The sequence below is a fragment of the Podarcis filfolensis genome (genome assembly GCF_964270895.1).
Source record: "Podarcis filfolensis genome assembly, chromosome: 7".
Classification (NCBI taxonomy): domain Eukaryota; kingdom Metazoa; phylum Chordata; class Lepidosauria; order Squamata; family Lacertidae; genus Podarcis; species Podarcis filfolensis.
The window spans coordinates 68,583,928-68,595,626 of NC_139603.1; the positions used below are offsets into that span (position 1 = coordinate 68,583,928).

General features: G+C 43.0%; 1 long non-coding RNA gene across 1 annotated transcript; it reads right to left on the minus strand.

The window, feature by feature from the left end:
* Window positions 1–5,464: 5,464 nt before the first annotated feature.
* Window positions 5,465–10,001, minus strand: LOC310766548. Its single transcript, XR_014550242.1, has 2 exons — window positions 9,949–10,001; window positions 5,465–5,672 (listed from the first exon to the last, which is right to left on the minus strand). It is a non-coding gene; the product is annotated as an uncharacterized lncRNA (long non-coding RNA).
* Window positions 10,002–11,699: the final 1,698 nt, after the last annotated feature.

Sequence of the window (11,699 nt, forward strand, 5' to 3'; positions counted from 1 at the left end):
AATCTTTCTGCCCTGAAGTAGGAAATTCTGTGTATCTGAAGTTTACCATCACCGACAGATGCTTGTGATGGAATCGTGACATTATGGCTGGATGAGACAATGGATGAACACCTGTTAATTCATTACATTTGTATCCCAAGAATTCAATATGATACAGTAAACAGAGAGCTCCCATCTAGCCGCTGACCAAACCTTGATCTGTTTGGCTTCAGCATAATTCTAGTTTCTTAAAATAGATGAGTTACCTCTTATTTATTTATTTATTTATTTATTTCATATCCTGCCTATCTCCTAGGACAAGACCCAGTATAGCTCACAACATGAATTAAAAAACGTGAAATTATAAGCTGGACATATTAAAGCTAAAAGCACACCAATTAATATAAATATTTAAAAGCACACACAAATAAGTTCTCTATTAAAACAACACTGAAGTCAAACACCTAAAACCATTTAAAAATAAGCCAAAAAGGAAATATACATCACCCACACTCAGAATACTCTGCCACAATAGCCTGTTAGTGGCCATAGGCCTGTCCTAAACAAAATAGTTGTTAGCTAGTGAAAGAAAAGCAGAGGAGGCCAGCCTAGCCTCTTGTGGAGAGGAGTTCCATAAGCTGGGAGCAGTAGCTGAGAAGGCCCTTTCCCATATCCTTAACAAGTGTGCATGTGAAGGTGACTGGACCGAGAGAGAGTCTCGCCCAAAAAATCCCAGAGCCCAGGCAGGCTCATATAGGGAGATACAAACTTTCAGATTTGCATGGCTCTTGTAAAGAGCAGTAGAATTCCTGCCCACCCTTGTAGCGCATGCTTATGGGCAAGGTGGAGGTTAGCATTCCTTTGTGAATAAAGTGGGCATGCTGCTTCTGGTTTCTGGGTGCAAAAACAGGAGGTGATCGAACAGAAGCAGATCCCCCAAAGTAGAGGGAAGATTCTTGAGGTATGAGCATTTTTTACATGTCCCACCTCCCCCTTTACCTCCCCCTTCAACTAGGAGCAGGCTGGGGGGCCTAAGCAAGTTTGCTGCCACAAAACATTTATTTAAATTCTTGTTGAATTTATTATTATTATTATTATTATTATTATTATTATTATTATTATTATTGTTATTAGTCTGTACCCCACCTTTCTCCCCACAAAAGCCCAGGATATAGCAAACACATAAACAATAAAACAATTAAAACATCTGAAAACAATTCCTATGCATATGCAGACTGAGAAAGAGCTCCACAGCCTGTCTAATATTTAACGGGAGGGAATTCCAAAGGGTAGATGCCACAGCACTAAAGGCCCAATTCCTTCATTATTAAAATACTGTACGTCTATTCTTTTCCTGTCCCAACAACAGAACCTGCAAGGCAGCTTGGCAGAGTACACAAGCAGTAAATCCCATTTAGAATCATCAAGTTGGAAGGAACCTCAGAGATCATTTATTCCAACCCCCTGCCAATAGAGGGGACCCACTATGCCAATATTCATGCTAGATGACTGTCCAGCCTCTGTTTAAAAACCTTTAGTGAGAGTCAACCAGCCTTTCAAGACAGCCTGTTCAACTTGCAGTCTCCGTCACTGTGAACTAGGAGTTATTTTGTTATTCCAGATGTATTAACACAGAAAGCCCAAAATTCACATCTGTCTGGGATGAGGGACAAAGAAAGCAGTGCTAGGAACACCCTGCCTAGAAAAGTCCACCTCACCCCTTTCCTTATGTTCTTCTTTGGCAATGCAGAAACTTTCCTTTCCAGCATGGCTTTTGGATTTTAATGGTTGAGAATCTTCACTGAAGACTTGCTGTGTTAAACTGCTATTCTCATTGTTTTCATCTGCTGGGTTTCCACCTCTTTCTTATCAACAATGGCACTTTTCAGTGGTGTTTTTTAATTTTTAAAATGTAACTTTTTGTATTTTTTATACTGTTTGTATATTCCTTTCTTTTTCAGATGCCTTGATTTATTTCCCCAAAGGGAGGGATTTAAATGTTTTAAATAAATAAATGCAACAATGTGAACCTGTGTTTGTGGTGTTAATGAGATTTGTGTTGCCTCCCACTTGTCAAACATTATTTCTGTATCATGTGACGAACTCACATACTCTGAGCTTGCTTTTCCTTCATTCTTCTGTCATTTCTCTTGCATCAGGAAGCCTCATTCGCCTTTTCCTCCTCTGGCTTGAACTTTGCCTTCTGCCTCTTGTTACTATTTAAATTAGTGAGCACTGATCCTGAAGAAACTGCTGAAGTCATCAGTCCTGTTTGCCAGTTATTTCTGTTTCTTCTTCTCACTGAATCATAAAATCATAGAACTGTAAATTGGGAAGGGACCCCAAGGATCACCTAGTCCAACCTCTTGCAAGGCAGGAATCTCAGCTAAAACATCCATGGTAGGCCGCCATCCAACCTCTTTTTTAAAATCTCCACAACCTCTTGAGGGAGTCCATTCCACTCTCAAACAGCTCTGACTCTCAGAAAGTTCAGAATCTCCTTTCTTGTAACTTAACGCCATTGGTTTGGGTCTTACCCTCTGTAGCAGGAGAAAACTTGATCCATCTTCCATGTGACAGCCCTTTAAATATTTGAAGATGGCTATCATAACTCAATTGCCTCTTATCCAGGCTAAACATACCCAACTCCCTCAACAGTTCCTCATAAGGCTTGATTTCCAGACCCTCCTCTGCACACATCCCAGTTTGTCAATATTCTTCTTAAGCTGTGGTGCAAAGAAGACATCATTTGTTATCTCCATTGCATCCTCATTGTGCCATCCTGCACTTTTTCTGGGGAGTGGAGTGCAGGGCCTTCTACAGTTCATCTCCACCTCTGCTCAGTTTATATTCCTGTAAATAAGCCCAAATATTGCAAATGTGCCGTATCCTGCTTCCAAAGTATATTTAGCTTCCTCTGGAACATCTTGCCACTTGGAGGAGTGGGGAGCGTTTTAGTAGGTACTTCATAGTAAGCAAAAAGGCTTGATCCAGTATATTATTATAAAGTATTATACACGGCACTTTACAAAGAACAGGTGTGGCAGGTCTCTTCCCTGAGGGGCTTACAGTCTAAAACAGACACAGGGAAACAAGAGAGGGAGTGGGGAAATAGAAGCTGAGAAGGCAGGAGAAGAATATGTGGTGATTTTAATTACATGTACTTCGGCTTAATTGCCATGAAGTGCAGGAACTAGGCCACGGGCCTGGAGCTGGGAGCCCAGCAGATGTTTTTCGACTTCCGACTCTCACCATCCCTGACCATTGTCCATGGTGGCTGAAGGGAGTGAGTCCCAACATTTGGAAGGCCACAGGTTCCTCACCCCTAAACAATTGAAAGGTTTTCCAGAGACTCACATTCTCCCCCTAACTCTCCTTGTGCTCTGCCTCATCCAATTGTATCTTCCCTCAACCCCTCTTGGGCTCCATCTGGAGTCAGTGGCAAGAGGAAGCAATGCAGTGATGACACATTAAATTGGCTTGTGTCTCTGAGGTTCTACAGTAGCATGCCGAGAGCAAGGATTTCTCTTTCATTTGGCTTCGTCAAGCAAAATAACCAGTTATGGTTTATGATTTTATTCATCCAGATTCTGTCTGATATAGCAGCAGAATTCCCAAGGTTTTTTTGTTTTTTTTTTAACATCTTAGCAAACCGCAGATCACACTTTCTCCTCTAATGATGATAACTCTTCACCATGGCAACTAGCAATTCATGCCACAGAAAATTAACAGAAGGAAAATGAAAGGTTTTTTTGTTTTTGTTTTCAGTGGTCTTGAATAGAACAAAGTTAGGTGGTGCTGTGGAGAAGTCTTTGCAAACTCTGAACTGCAGATGGAAGCTGTAACCCTAGGGTGCAAGTAAGGTCAAAGCAGGAAGTCTAGTCTAGCAGGGAAAATCAAGGTCCAGCAGAAACAAGAACTAGCACTGGAATGCAAGACACTTTCAACAATAAACACAAGCAGGTTTCTGTGGTTGCTTGAATAGTCTGTAAGCAGAAGTATTTATAAGTGGCAGGCACATGCCCCTGCCCCCATCACCCCATGCAAAGACATATTCACCACACTCTGGTGTCAACCAGGTAACCCAGTCAAGAAGGGCACCCACTCATCGTCAGCAGGTTGCAAAAACTGCAACTGATGCCAACAAAACATGGCTTGATGGAGCATTGGAGTCTTCAGTTAGAACTGCATCAGTTGCGGCATCCAGCCCACTATGGAGACAAGCAACTTTGTCCTCAAGTGTCCAGCAAGCTACTCACAGAAGGTCTCTGAGATGTTCTAAGATTTGTCCACTAAGACAGGTGTGAATAGCCTATACACCTTGAAGAGCTCTCTTATTTGCTGCTTTCACCACCATGCAGTAGACCCAGTCATGAACGCTAGGCACATGCCTTTGCAGTGGGACTTTCATAGTTAATCCAGAGCTGAATTAACTACGACGCTAACTATAATATAGAGAAGGGCACTTACCGCACTAAGTGGGTTGCCAATACTGAGTAGTGGACGGTCCAGTGGATCTGTGATCCGTGGCTCACCATGGCTGCAAACCCGCTACTCAGTGAAGTGATTAAGTAATCTTTAGTAAAACTTGGCAGAAACTGCAAACTCAGCTTTTGAAATATAAAGTGGAAGTATACAACATCAACATTATTTTCCACCCTGCTGTAGGTTTTGTTTCATTTTGAAAGATATTTTTTTATTTTATGGTTTATTATTGTTTATATTTTGAATTAGATATATATAGGGGCTCTCTCTCTCTCTCTCTCTCTCTCTCTCTCTCTCTCTCTGGACTCTAAAGGCCTTCATCTGGCCCTGCTTCTGAGAGCCCAAACAGACAGACTCGTGTTTGCTAAACATATGCTTGTTGATCCCGTGCCTTATCTCCCCACATCTCCCCATAGCTCTGCTTATTGAAGACTCTCTACCCCCAAAACCAATTCATTTCTGGTAATCAAAGCTGTGCAGCACAGGGAGGTAAGGCAGAATGGAGATGAGTTTTACTTCCCTTCACCCATAAGTTCCATTTAGTAATAAGAGTCGCACTCCCTAAAACCTAAGTTAGATCCAAAGTACACATTTTGCAAATGTGTGTGTATGTGTAGTCCAGCATTGCAGAGGGCTGAACAAGATGACCCTCAGGGTCTCTTCCAACTCTACAATTTTATGATCTTAGAGTCTGTAGCAGGGCTGCAACAAACGGAGGATAGCAAGCAGCCTATTTGAACCTAGCAAATAAATATCGAAACCTTGTTTTATTATCTACCTTCATGTCCATTTTCAATAAGGCTTTTCAAATCAAATCAAATTGTTTAGTTAATTAAAATCTGAAGAGCACCCCCTCCCCACTGCACCCAATAATCCATTTTCTGCACTGATAAGATCTGCAAATGTTCAATTTCATTATCCAGAAACTTGTTTGGTTGCTGTCAAAGCGTGCGGATTTCTTTTGTGCTATTGAAGATGCTGCAGTATTATGCTCACTCCCCCCCTTTTGCTAGGCTGTTCATTTTGCTTAGCAATTGATCCAGTTTCAAATGCTTGCTGTCCCACGGAGTGTTCATTATCGCCATTAACTGCGGTTCTGAAGATGTGGGTCATGAGTCGTTTTGTCTCACCTTGAAAAGTCCAGGCTTTATCTTCACTTTTCTATTAGACTTTTGTCACAGATCTACAGCAAGCACATGAGGATCCCACTAGTCGGGAAGGGGGAGAAGAAAAGAAGTAATAGATCTGAACATTTTGTGCAGTTCATGCAGGCAGCATGACAGTGTTGCTTGCCTTAGTTATCTCACACCTAAAATGAAGCATATTTAAAGGGTAGGAGTTTAGATTTTATTATTTCTTTCTCTCAAAATGTATAATTGTGTTATGTGGGTAGCAATTTAACTGAAGAACATTACAGATCATTTTGATTTAAAATAAGTTTATGTGTTCATAGTGCAAAGAATGCCACATTGAGACTCTGGACAAAAGCTAGGAAATTTATGGAGAGCTTATCTACCTTCTGTCCTGGGAACTCCTACATTGGGCTGCCCTTCATGAATGTTTAGATAAGAGGTGACAAACCTCTTTGGACCAGGGGACAAAAATGGGTTTTTGAGAAGGCATAATGGGTGGCAGCCACAAAATGCCAGCTGCCATAAGGGAATGACATAACACAAAATGGCTGCCATGGGGTATGAACAAAATGGCGGCCATATCTACAAGAACAGAAAAAGAGATGAGCACAAAATGCTGTGAGCATCCCCAGCCCCAATTGATGCAGGAAAAAGCAACTATATCAGTCAAAGAGAAGCTCTTTGCATTTCTACTCTGTTCAGAACAGGTGGAAGGGTGAGTGTCTGATCCTGGCATCCAATGAAATGTGGGCATGTTTAAGGGGACATATTCAATGTAGGAGAGGCTGAGCCAGTGCAAAGAGGAGCTGAACAGCAAGAATAAACAGTCTCTTATTCACTGCAGATTTTTGAGGGGAGATTTACTGAGGGCTGTCTCTGTGACATCTACGCTGGCATGGTCATGTCCACAGAATGGAAGATGGCAGGATCCCCAAAGGCAACCTAAGGCCCGGGGGCCGGATGCGGCCCAATCGCCTTCTCAATCTGGCCTGCAGATGGTCTGGGAATCTGTGTGTTTTTACATGAGTAGAATGTGCCCTTTTATTTAAAATGCATCTCTGGGTTATTTGTGGGGCCTGCCTGGTGTTTTTTCATGAGTAGAATGTGTACTTTTATTTAAAATGCATCTCTGGGTTATTTGTGGGACATAGGAAGTTGTTCATTCCCCCCCCCCCCCAAATATAGTCCAGCCCACCATATGGTCTGAGGGAGGGTGGACTGGCCCACGGCTGAAAAAGGCTGCTGACCCCTGCTCTATGGGGAGCTGGATTCAGGTACCTGGTCAATTGGCAGACCAACTGTAAGCTACAAAGATGTCTGCAAACATAACGTGAAGGCTGGCAACATCAACCCTACTGCGTGGGAATCCCTTGCAGACAACTGAAATGCCTAGAGGCTGGCAGTCAAGTCGTGTACCCATAGGAGTGAGCAGAGGAGAAATGACCGCTGGGAGGAGCGCAGAGATAAGAAACGCCATGGTGCATCTGCGGCAGCACAAACAGATGCCTTCATTTGCCCCAGGTGCAACAAAACATGTCTCTCCCACATTGGTATCTACAGCCACAGCAGGTGCTGCAACTGTCCAACTTGATCTTGCCTCCAAAAGTGCACTTCTCCATTGTCTCTTGAGGCAGATGCCAGCAACAATTTGCAGGCACCATAGAAAGTTCCGGCAGGCACACTGCTGCCTCCAGGTATCACATTGGCAACCCCTGGTTTAAAAGCTGCAGCTAGTGCAGAATGTGAGGGACGCAGGTGGTGCTGTGGATTAAACCACAGAGCCTAGGACTTGCCGATCAGAAGGTTGGCGGTTCGAATCCCCTCGACGGGGTGAGCTCCCATTGCTCGGTCCCTGCTCCTGCCAACCTAGTAGTTCAAAAGCACATCAAAGTGTAAGTAGATAAATAGGTACCGCTCCGGCGGGAAGGTAAATGGTGTTTCCGTGCGCTGCTCTGGTTTGCCAGAAGTGGCTTAGTCATGCTGGCCACATGACCCGGAAGCTGTACGCCGGCTCCCTCGGCCAATAAAGCGAGATGAGTGCCGCAACCCCGGAGTCAGCCATGACTGGACCTTATGGTCAGGGGTGCCTTTACCTTTACCTTTAGTGCAGAATGTGGCCCTAGAGTTTGGCTGCTACAAGCACATGGGTTTTGTGTTGTTCTGTTCTGTTCTTGTTCTCTGTCTTTGTCTGATCAGTGTGCTGGCGGTATTCTATAAAGCATTAAATGGTATGCAACAACAGCAGCAAGAATACTTATTGCAAAGTATTGGAAGACACAAGATTTACCCACCCTGGAAGAGTGGCAAATGAAGGTGATGGACTATATGGAATTGGCGGAAATGACTGGCAGAATCCGAGACCAGGGAGAAGAGTTGGTGGAAGAAGATTGGAAGAAATTTAAAGACTATTTGCAGAAATATTGTAAAATTAATGAATGTTAAAATGATGCTGGATTGAAATTAAGTGGCATTAGCAACAAGGTTAATAAGAATATGCAAAAATGGATTGTTAATGGATGAAAAAGTATAGTTATAATATGTTAAGATATAGAGTTAAGATAAAGGAAAGAGGGTAAGGATTTGCTGAATTGATTATGTAAATGGGAATACAAAAAGGGGAGGTGTGAGGAGGTCAAGGAAACAAGCAAATGAGCCTAAAGATATAAAAAGATGGATTTGTTTTTAATTTTTTCTTATCTACTTGTTTTTTGTATCTTGTATCTTTTCCTTTTTTCCCCCTTTTTTCTTCGGTATGTATTTTTGTATTTTTTGTATTTTCTCTTATTTCTCTCTTTTTTATGCTTTTTCTTTATTTTGTAAACTTCTTTTTTTGTAAAACCTTAATAAATATTATATAAAAAATAAAAAATAAAAAAAGCATTAAATGCCTAATATGCTAAAATGGCTAGCTTCCTCACCTGTGGCCCAGACATCTCACGGTGCCACCCGTGAGCTGCCCAAATGTTGAGGATACACAGAGAAGTATTATTGGGAGCACTCCACAATTATGGAAACCTTAGAGGCTTGCCAGAGTTGAGCATCTTGTGGAAGCATTGCCAGACTTTTTAGTTTGGGTCTGGCAGTCAGTACCTGGGGAGGGCTGTATGTCCAATGAAAAGGATGGTGGTATCGTAAGTTGGTGGACAAACATGGTAACTTTTTTTAAGCATGTTGTAAACCACCTGGAGTCCTGGGAATTGGGTATGGTAGTTTCTCTGTCCACATACTGATATACTTTAGCAACAGCAAATTCTGGTGTTCATGTGTGGCAAAATTGCCTTGTTCTTGAACTCCAGTACATCAGAATCCTTTTTGCCCTGTTTTCTCCACCCTATTTCTAAACTATCCACAGGGCTGTGACATGTACTTAAATGTCATTGTGAAAACTAAAAAGCCTGAGATCTGTACCAGCAAGATAAGAAAGGAACACGTAGCTTTCACAAGGGAGTGCCAATTTCTTCAGACTGATATAGTGTGCTCTTGATAGCACTCCATGTTTTACTCGGTTTGGACATATAGTTCTGTGATACTCTTTGGCAGTACAAACTCCAAGTAAATTTTAAATAAGGAATATTATGAAACAAAGGACATAGTGTGAATTCTTTCTTTCTTTTTCGGAGGTGGGAAAATCACTCTTTGCCCTTGTGATGAAATATATGGGTGTGTATTTTTCCAGTTCTTCAGCTGAGCTGGGAAAGGATGCAAGGAAGTCCTTTTGCAACAAATAAGACAATTCCCACTTTGCATAACGTCTAAACAGTCAGGTTGGAAGCAAACAAGTTGGTTTATAATGGAGCATAGAACAAAGAAAAGGCAATAATTCCACAGGAACCAAGTGTAAGAAAGTAATGAAGTATATCTCCCGTCTGGACAAAAGGAAAGGCTAAACTAGCAATGATATTAACCGTGTGGATACAAAACTTTTTAACTTGTGTATCTATTTGCCTCCCTGGGCTCCTCGAAGGAGGGAAGGCGAGATATAAACTCAGTAAATAAATAATACTTCAGCAGGTGTACGTCACCAAATTCCTTGTTGCCCGCAGCTGATAACAATAGCTTGGTCATTTGACGTGTTTGCTCATGTTCAGCAGCTCAAAGTCACAATCCTTTCTGGGCAACATTTCAGGATCTACATCCCATTTGGAGGTGGCAGAGGCAAACGCTGGCACAGCAACCAACGTTTCATTTTTACTTTTTCTTACTCATTGTCCACTATACTTTTAAATCTGAAATGTTAGCCCTCTGCTCTGGTGCTAAGGTGGCTGGTGTCTCATCCACTGCTTTGTCAGGTTAGGTGATCTCCTGTCTTCCCACATTGACTGGAGGTTAGATTAAGAGAAAGTTCGCCTACCTGTAATTCCACATCAAGATCAGAAGCCGCAATAGGCTTCAGTGGGGACTTGCACCAGCACCTGGCATTTCTGGACAGCTGCCTAGGCCCATGGCTGATGGGGGCCCTTCTTTTGTGACACTCTGAGGAGTACGGCACCATTTACCTTTCCTACAATGCTCTGGAGTCTTTCCCCAATGTAGCGTCACTCCAGGGCATTGTGGGAAATGTAAAAGGTAACTCCAAAATGCCACAGTACTGATGGGGCTGCTACTGTGGCTGCTTGCTGGCAAGAAGGCCCACGTGGTGTGTGCATTCATGTCCATAGGAGAGGACCCACCAGAGGGCACCATACCAGAGGTTTTATCTCAGAGCTGACCCCAGCAAACCATTTCTATCGAAGAAACTCCTTTTGCAACGGGATGCAAACAATATTTCCATGAAGTTCTCCTGCGACGAACAAGTGTTCTGCTGGGTGCGCTAGGCTAACACCACATCCCTCTAGAAGCTGCCAGCAGGCTGTGAGGACAAAAGGTTTTGATCATTCCTTTTTTGGTTCAGTTTGTACTTTCTCATTTAAAAGAAATAGCTCTTTTGATTTGTGAGAGTACCGTACTTCAAAGCCAGTCTTTGTAAAGTGAGCCGGCAAGCGGCGACAGTCACTGACATGTCCAGGCGTCCTTTTTTTTTTTTTTAAAAAAGAGCCAGCTTCCATGTTATGTTAGAACAAAGTGGGTTCCCCCCACCCCCCCACACTGCCTCTGTGATCACAGAAGTAGCATTAAATTTTGGAAGGTGAACAGTGACAGGTGTGTCATGGCAAAGATCTGAGGTAAACAAATGCTACTGCTCCCCTGAAGGAAGTCCCTGTCTGGGGAAGAAGGATGCACACCAATCACAAGCTACAAGAGGACCTCAGTATTCTTTTCAACTTTTTCTCCACACTTAATTTAAGACAGGACTGGGGAACTGAGGAGATGATGACCCCCACAAAGTTGATGGGTACTGGATCATGTGATCGATTATGTGGCCTCCACAATACAGTATTTTATTCAAGTTGGCACCCCTGCCACTGATAGTATATGGCGGCATATATGATGTCAGGTGACACCATATTGATGTCAGAAGTAGGGCAGGTAGGCGTGGCTTCGCCAAAATTGTCTTGAGGGCCAAATCAGGAGGCCTGGGAAGCCTAATAATAATAATAATAATAATAATAATAATAATAATAATAATTTATTATTTATACCCCGCCCATCTGGCAGGGTTTCCCCAGCCACTCTGGGCAGCTTCCAACAGAACACTAAAATACAATAACCTATTAAACATTAAAAGCTTCCCTAAACAGGGCTGCCTTCAGATATCTTCTAAAAGTTTGGTAGTTATTTTTCTCTTTGACATCTGGTGGGAGGGCGTTCCACAGGGCGGGTGCCACTACCGAGAAGGCCCTTTGCCTGGTTCCCTGGAACTTGGCTTCTCATAGCAAGGGAACCGCCAGAAGGCCCTTGGCGCTGGACCTCAGTGTCCGGGCAGAACGATGGAGGTGGAGACGCTCCTTCAAGTATACTGGACCGGCTTTAAAGGTCAGCACCAACACTTAGAACTGTGTTCGGAAACGTACTGGGAGCCAGTGTAGCCTAATCAGGCCTGTGGGGCTGTGAGTTTCCTACCACCACCGATTTAAGAAATGCCTTGCTCTGTAGCTGCAGCCTATTGGCTGCTTGTGTGTAGATGGTGTGCTAATGTCTGTTGCTTCATCAGAAGAAGGAAGG